The sequence below is a fragment of the Diabrotica undecimpunctata genome, chromosome 1, assembly GCF_040954645.1.
Source record: "Diabrotica undecimpunctata isolate CICGRU chromosome 1, icDiaUnde3, whole genome shotgun sequence".
Taxonomy (NCBI): Eukaryota; Metazoa; Arthropoda; class Insecta; order Coleoptera; family Chrysomelidae; genus Diabrotica; species Diabrotica undecimpunctata.
In genome coordinates, this window is record NC_092803.1 from 72,588,565 (window position 1) to 72,604,367 (window position 15,803).

General features: G+C 32.7%; 1 protein-coding gene across 1 annotated transcript in view; it reads right to left on the reverse strand.

Moving 5' to 3' along the window:
* Nucleotides 1–15,803, reverse strand: part of Sec31 (COPII coat complex component secretory 31) — a 357,018-nt gene that overhangs the window by 129,859 nt on the left and 211,356 nt on the right. The gene's annotated exons all lie outside the window — the stretch shown is intronic.

Here is a 15,803-nt window from a genome sequence, read left to right on the forward strand (position 1 = left end):
CATTTTGTTTTTCAAACGCCTATATGCTTATAGAAAAACCACTTCGTTATCTATAGGAATATATAAATAAATTAGAATTAAAAATCTTTGTGAAATTATTGGCTAAGTTATATGAACTTTTTGTATTATAAAAAGTGTCTAGTATACTATATTTTTAGTTTTGTTGCCAGGCGCGAAAATCAACAAAGTGAATGCTACCTACACGTGAATATGTTACGTGACGTGCAATTGGCCATGATAGAAACAACTATGTTGTATATCGAGTCCACAAACACTCAAGAATTAGCGTTGTGATTTTTTATTGTAGTGGCAAATACAAGACAAATCTGATATTGAATTGGATTAAATTCGAATAGCATATCGGTTGGTATCTTTGGAATGAGACGTCCTCATCCTGATTTTTTAAAGCGAAGCTTCTATACTGACGTTGTATTACTTTTTTCTCTAATAAAATGCTGAGTCGAGTCACGATGAGAAGGCGTCATAAAGTATCGATCAATTCGTTTCTAGTCATCAAATATTTATTCTACATATAATAAATTCTACACTAAATAATAAACCCATGGACACAAATATCGAATATTTTGGAATTTTTTAATTCTTTTATTGTAGTCACTATTATTTCAAAATAATTTTAGATTACTGATAATACTCATATAGTAGGCTGATGTACCCAATTGGTTTGAAATATTTTGACGTTTATTCAGCGTTTAGTGTCATTCGTACATTTTATCATAAAAAACCCTCTTCACGTAAATGAAAAACCATAGTAATTCGGTTAGTTTTAGTTTAATCTATTAAGTTTAATTAAATATTGTTTTGATTCAACCACCAATTCGACACTGCGACGAAGCCCAAGCAGCATCAAATACAATCTGTATTTTTGTACGAGGAAGCGTATTTGCGTCCGTGCGTGCGATATTTTTTTGTAAACAGTCGGTAATTGTGATCGCACGGAGTCTCAGGAGTAGTCAATCTACAGTTTCAAATATTTTAAAAAGGTACCATGAGACGGGCAATTTTGTACGAGGTTCTGGTCAAGGACGCCAAGGTGCACAACCACAATTGATGACCATTTTTTGGTTCTTAATTCTACAAGAAATCGCTCATTGACATCAATGCACCTCAGAAATGGGCTAATAAATGTCAGACAAGTTAATGTGAGTTCAAAAACAGTTAGGACGAAGATTAAAAGAAGCAAACTTAAAGCCAAGACGCCATGCAAAAGTTCCACGTCTTCTCCAAAATTATAAAGCTCGTCGTTTAGAATTTGCAAGACATATTCATTGGAATATCGACAACTGGAAAAATGTTCTTTTCACTGATGAAACCAGAATAATATTATATAAGCCAGATGGTCGAAACCACGTCCACAGAAGAGTTTGAGAACGATTCGCCACCTGCAATCTTGCCCAGACCGTTATTTTTGGAGGTATTAGCGTCGTGCTTTGGGGAGGTATTAGTTGGGGGGGACGCAACGCACTTGTGGAAGTGATTGGACGGATGACTGGTGATACTTACGTTCAAAATATCCTGCAAGATCATGTTTTGCCAGATGTTGGTTACATTAGATTTGACAGATTCATGTTAATGCACTATAATGCTCGACCACATGCCGCTGTCATGGTAAGTAATTATCTTGATGAGATCCAAAATCGAAGATTACGGTGGTCTATTTGGCATTCTGTCAATGCTTTTAATATTTTCTGATGGCTTATGGTATCGAATGCTTTCTCGTAGTCGACAAATATCAGTGCCAATGGTTTGTTGTATTTTGCAGACTTCTCTATCAGGTTATAATCACTACTAAGTGGTCGTTAGTGCTGTTTTATTGGTATTTGGATAATGGATTTTTTTTTCAAAATTTATAATTGGACATATAATTATCACTTTTTGAACATGATTTTATTATTACATATTTTTTAGTAGATTGATATGGTGTTTCAGTAAATCAGTAAATTGGAAGTTAAAATCAGAAAAATCAGTAGACCTGGTAAAGTAAACCTGCGAGAGGTAGTAATAGGCAACGTACAAGCATCAAAATATGGCGGTCTCATCCAAACTGGACTCATTTGCGAAGTTTATTAAATGAGCGTTACCTTGTCCTCTCTCTTTTCCAGGTCTACTGATTTTTTAGTAGATCTACTGACTTCAATTTCAATTTACTGATTTACTGAAACAGTATATCGATCTACTAAAAAATATGTAATGATAAAATCATGTTCAAAAAATGATAATTATGTCAGTGTTCAATTATAAATTTTGAAAAAAATCTATTTATTGATATATATATATATATATATATATATATATATATATATATATATATATATATATATCGATTATTCTCAATCTACTGAAGAAATAAAATATGACAATCTCTGGCAACCTCTCTGGTGCCGGCTTCAGTCAATTCCATACGTTTACGCGTCCCCTCTCTTTCGTTGTTTAAGCTTTTGGCAAACCAATATGGACAACACATTTTACTATTATTATAAACATCAGTCTTGATCACTTCGTTGCTGTTGAATACAAAATCAATAAAATTATGAATAATAAATCTATAGTCAATACCACAGCAAATCCTACATCCAGTAACACCGAATCTTCAACACCCACATCTTGCACCTAAACAAGAGCAAGCAATTCTTTATCACTCAGAAGACAACTTAAAACTATTCGACTATGTAAAATTCGCTTGTGATAGTGTTGGCCCTAAAAATATAATATTTGCATCTCGAATCTCAAACTTCTGGATCTGCATATACCTAAGCAAACTTGAACTTGTTGACCAGCTTTTTTCGCGGCCGGTCCATCGAGGAGTGACATCATCTTCCCAAAATCGTTCTCTGGTCGGCATAAATTTTCCCACCAACCTAAGTGGAAATATTTATATTTATTTTCAGCGTAAATATCTAGGCGGAACCAAGATCAAAACAAAAAGCAATTTGTGCATTATAAACAGAACCCAAAATTTTTACTTCAAGATTGTATTTACGATGCGCAGTTAAGCGCTCCCTCTCGGTTAAGAATGTTTGAATCATCTAAGCAATTGTATAAGTCTTCTTCTTCATTTGCAGCTGTAATTCATTGTTTTCTGGCGTATTATTAAAATGTTAGATCTTTCTTCGTTTTTTTCTCAGGGTGCGAGTAGAAAATTTTTCTTTAGCCTTGTTAATTAAGTTAATACACCTCTTTCTTTGATAGTATCCACCTATTTTTTATTCGGTGTGCTAATTCAATATGGCGAAGTGAAAAATATATACACAACTCTTTGGCTTTAGTCATTATTAAAATATATAAAAGATACCACACCTTAGTATTAATTAGTCGTATCTGCTAAGTATTTCTTATTTCGATTAGTTCGTAACAACAAATTTAAATATGAAATATTCGTCTGGGACTTCTTGTGCCCTCGTTATTCTGTTGTTTAGTTTAAATCGGTATTGGAATTTTTGCAGCGTCTGGGGGAGAGGTTTCGAATTTTGATTTGATTGGTTTTGATAAGATCTACATCTTCTTCTTCTTAGTCGTTGACCTGATGCAGGTATCGTGATATCATGAAGCTATTAGCTAAATTTCCCAATGTTCCTCCACGTTTTTCTATCTTCTGCCATTCTAGCACATTCTGACAATGGAGCGCCAATGGTAGCAACAATATGGTCCGTGTATCGTGTGGATCTACATACCTACTGTTAAATCTCTTCTTTATGTTTAAAGTTGATCGAGCATTTTTTTACTGTTAGGATTTCGATAGCCTCTCTAAACATATGTGGATAATAGTGTGATATGCTACTAAGCACCTGTGTATCTCCAAATAAAATTTGGAGATTGTTCAGTGTAATGGTGTTTGCTACAATAGCTGATCTTTCGTAGTGACCAAAGAGACAACTCCTCTTGTATCCAGTCAAACGAGTATTTACTCTCATTTTGTTGTTCCAATGTAGACCAACTACAACTATAGGGAATGCATGTAATTCCTGGAACGGTAACGGGTCTAATAATGTAAATTTAATCTGACTCATTTATATTGACAATTCAGACATATACATTTTAAAGAAAAACGACTTTAAAATAATATTGCCAATATTGCTGAGATGCGTTTCTTGGACGTCGTTATTGTAACTTCTGTTGCGCGAATTTTGTTGTAGATCAATAAAATCATTTGAGGTAGCTCGAAGACCTACTGTAACTGTTCCAGATTCGTGATGTTCATGATTAAATGGTCAGTAGGAGTATACACTTGCGGACATTTTGTTCTCAACAGATTGTGTAAGACGCAACATGCCATCATTTTCATCTCAATTGCTCCTAAATTAACATTGACTGCCGTATGAAATATTCGAAACATAGCAGCATGAATTCGAAAAACGTTTTCAATAATTATTCGACGCGCTCGTAAGAGTATGTAGTTGAAAGTAGCTCTTTCTCTGCCTAAATGTCTTTGAGGAATTGGTTTTAGCAAGTTTTCTCCTAACGAAAAAGCATCATCTCCGATAAATACGTAGGGTGAGTCAGTTCACTGTTTTGTAAGACTTCAGTTTTTCATAAAATTTTGTTATTTTATAGTTTTTACAATTTGCTTTGCATCTACAGATAAATGTTTCTTCTTTACCGGAACACTAGAAGAAGCCCCATATATCCCACGGACGCCACATAATGAATAAAATGAGTAATACTACTTAACACTTCCCGTGATACATAAAGAAAAACAAATTTTATCAAGAACTCGTATTTAAATACTGGATGGTGTGATTAAAAGGTGATTAGCAAACCCGTCGCGCACTACCATCGAATTCGAAAAACCCTCTTATCAGTACAGTTTCGTCAATATAAGCCTTCTCTGTATTAATGAAATTATAATGAGTTTGGATTGTACGCAATTAAATCAACATTAAGAAATGAGGATTGACAAATTTTACCAGGAAACACATTTAAATTTTATCTGAAACTGGGCCTTTTATACTATTATCGATTAACCCAGGATGTTTATAGTCGGTACTAATTGAAGTCAACCATTTACTGCTAAACAAACTTTACGTGTGTATTCCCATCCGATTTTAAACATTGTAATGCAAGTACAAAATCGTACTGCGCCGTGCGAAGGTGAGTGGCGGGTTTAAGTGTTTTCTTTGTTCCAGACAAAAGATGCAGAAATTTAAGTCTACAAAATGCTAATGTCCTAAAAGGAGGAAGAAGCAGAGCAGCTAAAAAATACAAGGAAAATACAAGGCCCTTCACGAAAAACAAACCCAAGACGTGGAAACTTTAAGAATGGAATCGGAAAAAACGTCAACGAAGTCGAAAATATGGTTTTTGAGAAGACAAAAATCATTAAAAACCAAGAAATACAGATAGACGCGTTCACACAACAGATCTAATCTCTCAAAGAAGTTGTAGGTATCACAAAGGATATTCTAGAAATCAGAAATATGGAAATAGAACAATTGAAAATCAAGATCGATAGAAGGTAAGCAAATAGCTGAAAAAGAACGGAACGAGATAATGTATAAAAAACTATAAATGATGATTAGACAACGCTGAGTTGAAAAAAGAATATTAGTTGTGCCTCTTCATCGCCTTAAGAGAAATATTAGACACTGAAAATTGCTAGTCAAAATGAATCCAACACGACAAAAAAGGAAATTAAAGTAAATGAAGTAACCAAACCTGAATCAAAAAGTTTAAAAACTTTGAAAACACTGCTGAGGAAGTACAACCATCTGAGAACTCAATGTAGTACCTAACCAAGAAGAACCAATTGACAGTAGTGGAACTATTAGTTAACAAGAAGAAAACAAACAAAAGTGAGTTGCTGAACAGAATACAGCTACAACTGTAAAATTTGCCCCATCAACAAATCAGCCTGAAGCTGACAAGGCAGTACCCGTTGATCAAAATAAAAATTCAATACCTACTGAGCAAATTATACCTAAAGATACTCTTCCAGTCTTAAATGAAGCTGTTGTTACTGAAGCCAGCATGCCAGAAAAACATGTTAAGCAAAATAAGCAGACATAAACCAACAATAATATAAATTCATCTGACGAGAAGACCTAGTTATTACTAAACCTGAGATAGCCATTAAAAAAGGAACATCTGCCGTTCGAAGTAACAACATTTCTAACCGGACGGTAGTTAACATGTTACATTAGACAAATCAAGATGTGGTTGCACAATCTACTAACGTTAGCAAGTGTCAGCACCAGCACCCCAAGTAGCTAGTGTTAAAGAAAAAAGAATAATGTAATTTTGTAGCATTTTCATTTCCCCCCGTATATAATAAAACACCGAAAAAGATTATTAATCTTTTTGCGTCTCTGAGATTGATAATATGAACATTTTTAGTCTGTTTATAATAACACAAATTGCTTTTTCTTTTGATCTTGATTCTGCCTAGATATTACGCAAGAAATAAACAGGAATCTTTCCGCTTATGTTTATACTCATTTGAAAGGATGATATCACTCCTCGATGAAACGTCTGCGACAGCTGTTGATTTCATTGTTAGTCATGAAGAATTTTGTGACATCGGGAATTCAATAGTATAAAGTGTAGTAGTCAGGGAACGAATTGGGGTAAGTATCCTTTAAAAAGTAGCAAATTTCGGCTTAATTCGAATGAGTTTTGGTAAAAAAAGGTTATTAGGCGCAAATGCTATGTGGCAGTCTTTGTGAAGTGAGATAATCACCGATTTGTTGCTGTATTCCGTGTCACGGGATTTGATAACAACGTTTCTGAGGGCTAAGTGAGGCCCACATGGTTTTAAGTGAAAATTAAGCAGCCGAGTTTTGAAGAATACATATTGTTATCATCCAGGATAATCTGAAGGCCAATTCAATGTTAGGCCTTCCCAAGATTCGTCCAGCTTCCATTTTGTGTCTCCCATGGGTCGAATCCAGATCGTTTGAAGTTTGTGTGGGACAGTGTTTTTCTATTTAATTCCAAGGTAACAAACTTTTCTATTAATTTGAAAGGAAATACTTGGGCAGTGAAAAAAAGTTTTGTTAGATTTTTCTAAATAAAAATTTTTCGTTATACTAAGATTTGCTTTCATGACAAATTAAAAAGTTATAAATAAATATGTTTCATGGATCAGCTAATTGTCATATTTTAGTTTTCTTTTAAATAAAATTAACTTTTGATAATTAATTAATAATTCAGAAAAGTTTGGTATTTCATTTCTACATACGACAGTCATTAAATCCTTTTCTGTCATTTGGTACATAACCAACATTTTAAAGTCTGTTCAGTTTTGTTAGAAGGTTAAACTCAATGTAAGGTTTGTTGACAAATTTGGATATTTTTATTTGTAATATCTGTTTATGGAAAAAAATAAATATGTAATGTTTTTCTTTAAACCAGGAATTTAAAATTATTCTTAAAATTTTTTAGAAAAGAAAAATCTTCTTTCTAACCAACAAAAGGATTCTAGTTCTATTTTAAATAGTTTAGGAATCTTCTTATATAGTGGTGCCGAGGACATCTCTATAAGTATTTTTTTGGTTTATTTTTTAGTAGTTAGTTTCTCCCAATCCTCCCCAAATCAAGGAATCGTTATCCACGACTCAGCCCTCCAACCAAAACATGAGTAAACCGTTTCAAACGTTTCAATTTATTTGCTTACCGTATCTCCAAGCCCAGTAATTGTTCAGTCCCCCCTTTCAACCCCCTATAAGCAAATTATAAATTGTTACAATTTTTAAATTTAAGGGTAGCATTTCCAGGTAGGTACTGAATGTTATGTGTATTTTTTGTCTATATGAATAAATTTGTATAGTTACATCCATCGATATAAAATTCTAAGAATGGAATATTGATATATTTACGTGTAGCTGGTAAATGACGGAACTGACATCACATTATTAGCTATAATGTCCGACGTGAATTTGACAGTTGATTAATGTAAATATAGTTATCCCCAATATTTCAATGTTAAACAGATAACATTATATGTTAAGTCAATAATTTAATGTAGTCTTTTTGGTAAATCAATAGATTCGTTAAATATTTAATATTTTGCAATCAGTCACATCAGTAGCGTACGATGCGCAACTACGTACCTGTAAAATATATATGTTTTATATATTTTTAGGCTATAAAAATACTATTTTTTTAATTTTACAATGTTACACGTCATTATATATTTGATTCAAATGTAAATAACAACGAAAATAAACAATTGTACTTAGGTATATATATGTAACAAAATAATTTTTTCCGTACACCACTGACATTCCAAAAACAAGAGTCAGCCATTTTCACGCAAGTATTTATTCATAGATTCCATCCTTAGTATATTATATCGATGGTTTCAACTTTATGTCACTTCTTATGTGCCTATTCTCTCAGCTTTGAAATAGCTTTCAGTTCAATGTCAATTTTTAGAGAAGGTCACGTAATAGTTCAGCAATACAGAAAAGAACGTACTCAATAAAGTTAGCAATAGAACAAAAGAACTGTCATTTGTTAGTACTTATGTGTGTTAATAAGTTCTGTCATGATGGACTTTATATCTATCGTAGCCTCTTTTATACGTTTTTGATCACAGTCTTAAGATTGTCACACCATCCCTTCCCATAAGTGGTCTTATCGCCAATATATTATCTGCATATTCCATCTCTCATTTTGTCTAATTAAATGCCTTCAATATTGTTCTGAAGCTATTTTCTTGTGGCATCTATGTAATTTAATATTTTTGTTGGGAATAAGCCACAATTTTACTTTAAAATTAAGTTAATTTGACGTTTCGATTTCATAACATATAAAATACATCGATTACATATAAAATCAGACTTTGGTGTTATTAAGAATAAAAGAAATGTAAGACCAAATACTTACCATATCGGGATAGCATTGTGAGGTTTTTTTCTTCACGATTCACTATGGGATCACTAATAGAAGAATTTTACTGCCATCATTGCATGTGGCTATCTTTTTAAAGACAAATCACAGGCTACGATTGTGTCTTGCAAGTCGTCCCAGGAACGCAACTCAAAAATATTGGCAATATCATTTTAAAGTCATCTCCTTTAAAATGTATAATATATGTCTGAATTGCCAATATGAATGAGTCAGATAAAACTAAATTATTAGAAGATTTGCAACCATATCCATATCCAGCAACACAAATAAAATTTGTTTAATTTATTACGATTTCCTAAGTGGAAATCGAAAAGTTAAATAAACTTATGGCTTACAAAATTCCGTTTAATTTTTACCACATGCTCTGTAACGTCTCTCAATTTGATCACTTCCATAAAACATTCGTTTTATTTTTTAAGATTTAAGTTTTATAGGCAATATTTGCCCTTCATTGGTATTTACACTATTTTGAGTTTATCACTATTTATCTTTATCGTGTCCAAACTTGAGAACCGTTAGTTAAAATAGGGAGTTTAATGTGCAGTTCTTAGCTTTATTAACTTTTCAAACCCAGGAGATAATAGTTCTATGTTTAGATAGGAGAAGGAACCTTAAGAAGAAGAAACCTTACGTCACATCCGACTAACATTAAGGTAGGGATAAATAATTCATTATTTTCAAAATATTTAGTCCTATCGTACAAAAAATCCATTTTTAAAATCAATATTATCATACTTTGTTGTAATACAACCATTTTCAAAACTTTTTATTTCGCCACGTGTACATGCAAATATAAAAAATACCAATTTTAAAAATATAACTTATTTATTAAAACATATTGCTATAGAATAAACAATACAGTGAACGGTTTAAATAAAACATAATCTAGATAGTATACCTTCAATATTTCTCCTGATAGAAGAAAATGGGAGCAAAACCTCATTTAAATTATTACTGACACCCGAATTTTTAAATATAATAATATATTTTCTTAACAAAGGATCAAACTTTTGTAATTTTATGGCAACTTTTAGGTGGTGCTAAGAAGCAAATCTGTTGCCTACCTTTTTAGCGCCATACGTTCCAATGGTTTTCGTCCCATTATGGATTTACCTATATAGAAAAGTTTTGTATCACATAAATACAATCTGAATGACGACAGCAGTTCCGTTACTTGCTAGAAATCAATACTACTCTAGAACAATCCGCCGTAAGACTTACTTGTATTACACTTGTAACCGAAAACCTCCAAGTGTCATAAATCATAAATGAATGCCAAAATGGAGGCCATAAGATGATTAGAAAACGTTCAAAGCCAACATAATAATCCAATACGAAAAATTGTTGAGTGGCAAGTACCTAGAGGTAGTAAAAAATAAAGTCAAAAGAAAATAATCTATCGCAAATAATTAAGGGCACATTACAATAAAAGTCACATACTTAATAGTCTATAAGACTTTTGTATCACTACAGGACGCAGAAAAATCAGTAACCTGCGATACGCAGATGAAACACTTATACTGGCAGCGAATTAAGTCGAAATAGTTACCATCAATGAACGGCTAAGCGATAAGCCAAGAATTCGCAGTTCAGATGAACACCGGAAAAATAAAAATAATGAACGTAGACAGAGCAATAATATTCCACATCACTACACCACGTGGCGAATTTCGAAAAAGTAGACAGATTTGTATACTTAGGCTCGTAGCCCTTGCGTAGACTAGCAATGGGCTGAACTGCAACAGCTAAATTGATTAAAATATGGAAAGACCAAACAATAACAAGGACTAAGCTCAGGTTGGTCAATGCCCTTATTTTTCCCATTGCTACATATGCAGCTGAAACATGGACTCTCAAAAAAATCGATAGGAGTAAGATCGAAGCCTTCGAAATGTGGGTCTGTAGAAGAATTCTACACGAGTCCTGGATATAACATAGAACCAACCTGTCAATTCTGGAAAAGTTTCATATAAAAGACAGGCTTTAAAAAAAAGTAAATCGAGCATCCCTAATTAACTTTAACCACATAGCTAGAAGAACGGGGACCATGGAAGTATTGGTAGTAGAAAAAAAGGTAGAAGGCCGAAGACCAAGAGGAAGATTTCCAACACGATGCGCAGACCAAATGAAGACTCTAGTGGGAACATCCCTACATGAAGCCGTCCATATGGCACAGGATCGCAGCCAATGGAGACAGCAAGCTAACAATATTTAGAGTGTCACCACGCCCTAATGAGTGCTCAAGGAATGAGGAGGAGAGAGGAGAAGACTTTTGTAAAAAGGTACTCAAATACTCCGACTATATTTAAACTTTAATGAGGCAAACAACAATATGGACAGTAATTTTCCGATTAACACTAAATGAATAATAAAGATAATAAAAATAAATAAAATAATAAAAAAAATTTTAATACTAGAGGACACATAATAAACAAAATATACACTAAAATGAGATCAATACCACGGTATTTTATCGATACAAATGAAACTATATGGAATAAAAAACTTGGACCAATTATGATGATAAATAAAAGAATTTGATAGGAGAGAATAACTTATTAATATTTGAAAATGTGTCTGCAGATATGAGATTATCTGATAAAGGAAGGTGACGATCAACTAATATGTCGTTGAAAATCGCTTTTTTCGGCAGCAAGTTTTACGAGAACAAATACCTACTTACTCCTACAGCTCTGGCTAGAAGATTGGTAGATGTTCATAGTACAGTGGTTTTCTACGATCTGTATGAAGAAAGTGGATAGAACAAAATGCGATACTCCATCCACCTGCCACTGCCCTCTTCTGATTGTAGATTATTGTAGAAAACATTTATAATTTGCGACATTTCATGTCAGTTTGCAAATAAATGAATGGTGACAGGTTCTCTCTACGAATGAATTTCGTATCTCGAGTTATTCATCTGATCGTTATCAAAATTTGTTTATACATCTCGAAGAGCGATATAATCAGAGTTGCATTTCTCCTAGAGAACAGTTTGGTATTGGAGGTATATTGATATAAGAAGAAATTTCGTTGGAAGTATGGCCCTTCTAACTTCTAGAAGTAGCAGTATTTGCATTAAATTAAAGTGAAATTACTTACTTTCAGGTATCACTTGATTCTGGTCCGATGGTATCGAAAACGGTTTGAAAAATTTTATTATCCTTTTGGATATTTTTTTAATTTTATAATATATCAATTACCCTAGAAATTTTACATTTCATTATAAGTTAGTTTAAATAATATTTTCAGTGTCAGTAATAATCTTCATTTGGAATAAAATCAGACAACTAGTTTTATTGCGTTATCATTTTACAAAATAACCCTATTTTAAAATTGTACCCATGGAATTATTTTATATTTAAACTTTGGAACAAGTAGCTCTAGAATAACACTCAACATTGTGAAAAAACTTGGATCGGTAGGTCAAACATCTACAAGAAACTTATTCAGAATATTGACTATGAATATGTTAAATTAAAAATATAATTGAGAAATTTTATTCATAGACATATAGAAATATGTAAATATTTTTTAATGGCATAAAACAAAACTTGACATGTTACTCTAATAAATCAGCTTCTTCACAAGAATCATAATTTTAAACTAGCGGTCATAATGGGTCATAGTCATGACTATTGACTAAGCTCTGATTATTTATACCAAATTGTGGCTATTTTATAAAATATGCCTTAGTAAGTGTTACTACCGAAAAAAAAAAAAAAAAATAGTGTGTTGAAGTTGATTTTACATTTTGCCAATAATTTCACTGTATATCTATAAATTCTTATGAAAATTAGCACAGAGGGATAACTTTTAAGAATTTCAAACGTGCGAGTCTCAAAAAAAGAACTCAAATAATAAATAACTTTCAAATTAGTTAAATGAGCTAAAAAACAAAAACTAAGGCCGGTGATCGATCCACAGCAGTAGCGAAAACATCCAGATATTTTTAAAATATCTACTTTCTAGATTCTAGAAGACTCAAGTGAACGTAATCTTCCGTGTGGTATAATATATCTCGTAATTAAATATTACTTTGATCGATTTTATCCATATAGCTTTCCTTTATTAACTTCTCGATATTAGTCTTGATTCATAATTTAAATACGCGTACGTAAGAGTTACAGCCATTGGTACGAAGAGTTACCTCACTTTCCAAAACATACAAAATTAGGTGAATGTAGAAAAAATTGTCAAAAGTCACAAAATAGCGAACGGCTGATAATATTAAAAAAATTTATTAAAATCCTTTGTAAAAGGTATATATTTTTAAAAACCCAAACGGGCTGTGTTAGACAAAATGTTTTCGGAATCCATTATTCCATCATCGGTGTCTAGGAGTACATGAATGTAGCCACTAAATACATGGGTAAAAACCCGTTAACAAATAATTAGTTACATTTGTTTTACATTATATTTTATAAATTATTAGGATGTTAAAGTTACCGTTGGATTAGGTAACATGGCGACATATGACTCCACGTTGAAGTTGCAAGTCCTGAGACGGTGTGTCTACGAGGACTTTATGGAAGCAACTCAGGAATTCCTAATAATTTTCATCACGTGAAGTAAAATATTTCATTTATCAAATGTATTTCCACAATAGCCATAATAGTTTTTTGTTTTTCTAATTTTCTCGGAACTGGAAGTAAAACTTAATTTCCCCCACATAACTTTTTAATGCTGAATCCGAATCCGTGTTCAATTTTTCTTATCTGTTCTGTCTTTTGGATGTACCCCAGAAACGAATTTTTCAATTCGATTTAATTATTAGTTGAGCCCAAATGTAAGCTTTAGCTAATTAGCCAATATGTCTACTTTTCTGTCAAAAACATTTAAAAGATCTACAACACGTTTCATTTTTATTTTCTTGACTAGAATTTTGATTATTTTTTATGGCTTAAATTTCTATTTGCCCTCCTATCTTCCTCTGGTGACTATTTGCATTATTTCTGCAAAACAAGGTTTTCCTAATATTGTTTTGTAGAAGATCGAATTTTGTAGTTTACTTAAATCATCATCAACGACAAGTTTTTATTTCAAATTTCTTCGTATACAGGTCGATGTCCGTCGCAAGAGGTCTTGTTGGTAGCAATCAGTCATCGTAGACTCTTTGTCTCAGGGCCAGCAACCCTAGTGTTGGAGTCTTACGTTGCCATGAAGTAAATTCCGTCGATAAAACTTAAAAATCTAAAATTCCACTATCTGAAAGAGTGATTTCATCATGTAAACGCCGAATATCCTCAAATTTAAATGTACACAGCGGCCCTCGAAAACTACCCGTCGAATTTGCGTTTTCTCATAGGAAATCACAGAATGTATTAAATGAATTAGTACATTTATTTATGCTTCTCTCTAGCAGACTTGACCACGAGCTGCCGTACATTGTAGCCGATTCTTTCATTCCCTTTCAAACGCTTGGCAACTTGGGTATTTGTAAAGCATAGCAAAGGTAACACCACCGCACGTGCCAAAGCAAGAAACGTTCATTTACATAGGCGATATTGGCGGGAGTGTATGTGTTGCATTTTGTGCGGTTAAGTTTGTGGTGATAAACAGAGTGTTATTGGAATTTGCCGTTTTATAGTGAATTTTTAGTTATATTCTGTGATTATTAAAATACAATGGACGAACAATCGAGTTGTTACAAGAGAAGCCAGCAAACTTCTGATGTTGATTCCAAAAATGAAAAGCCGCAAAAAAGTCAGAAAATGTTAACGTCAGAGGAGAAGGTCATGATACGAAACGTTTATAAAGGAATTGTAGGCAGAAAAATGGCATCAAATTTTAGCCAAGCGGTCGACATTTGTAGAAATTAAACAAAAGTATCCGTTAGATGTATTCATCGTGTGATTAAAAATACATCGGAAAATAAAAAGCGAGAAAAAGGTAAAACTAGATATAGAAAAAACATTGTTTTGGATAACAGGACAAGAAATATAATACGTCGAAGAATTCATTCATTTTATTTTCGGAGTGAAATTCCAACACTGAAAAAAAATTCTCAAGAGCTAGAAAACGATTACTTCTTACCTAAGATATCTCGTAGAGTATTAATCAGGACTATGCGCGAATTCAAGTTTCGATATGTAAAACGTAACAAAAGAAGTATGTTATTAGAAAAAAATTAAATTATTATGTAGAGAAGAAAATAAACGCGAAGCATTTATAGAAGGCTGGTCTACAGGATTAAAAGCTCCATCAGGAAAGGTTTAATCATTAGCCATATAGGAAGTGATAGAGAGTTCCTTGATGATGGTTTGCTTCAAATTAAGTTAAGAAAAACAGGAGATTATCATGAAGAAATGACTTCCGAAGCTATTGAGCGCTAGTTTAAGAGAATCTTAACAAAATTAAAACGGGGGTCTGTGGTTGTTATGTGCTATATATCATAGCCGCAGACTAGAACAATTACCGAACACGGCATGGCGGAAAGTGAGAATTAACGAATGACTTATAGAAAAAGGTATTGCATACGAAGAATCAATGCTCAAAATTCAGCTACTTGACATTGCGCGGTTAAGGAACATTGAATATCTTAAATATGCTGTGGATGAAACTGTAACATATTATGGTGTCAAAGTTCTGCATCTACCACCTTATCATTGCGAACTTCCCATTGAACTTTCTGGGCGCAAGTGAAAGGAAAAGTAGCACGCAATAACAAAAGTAGCACGCGGCTAAATGTATATTCCATATAGTTAAAGAAGAACATCATATGTGGGAACTTGATACTGACATCGAAGTTTTAATAGAGCCAATTATAATTACATCAGGTAAAGATAATAACAGCGATAGCAGCACTACATCTTCAGATCTAGACAGCGAATAATATTTTCTAATAGTTTAGTAAGTGTGTAGTGTTTGGTGTTTGTGTTTAAATAATAGAATAGTACAATGTTTTGTTACATTAGAAATTATTTTTATTTTGTTTT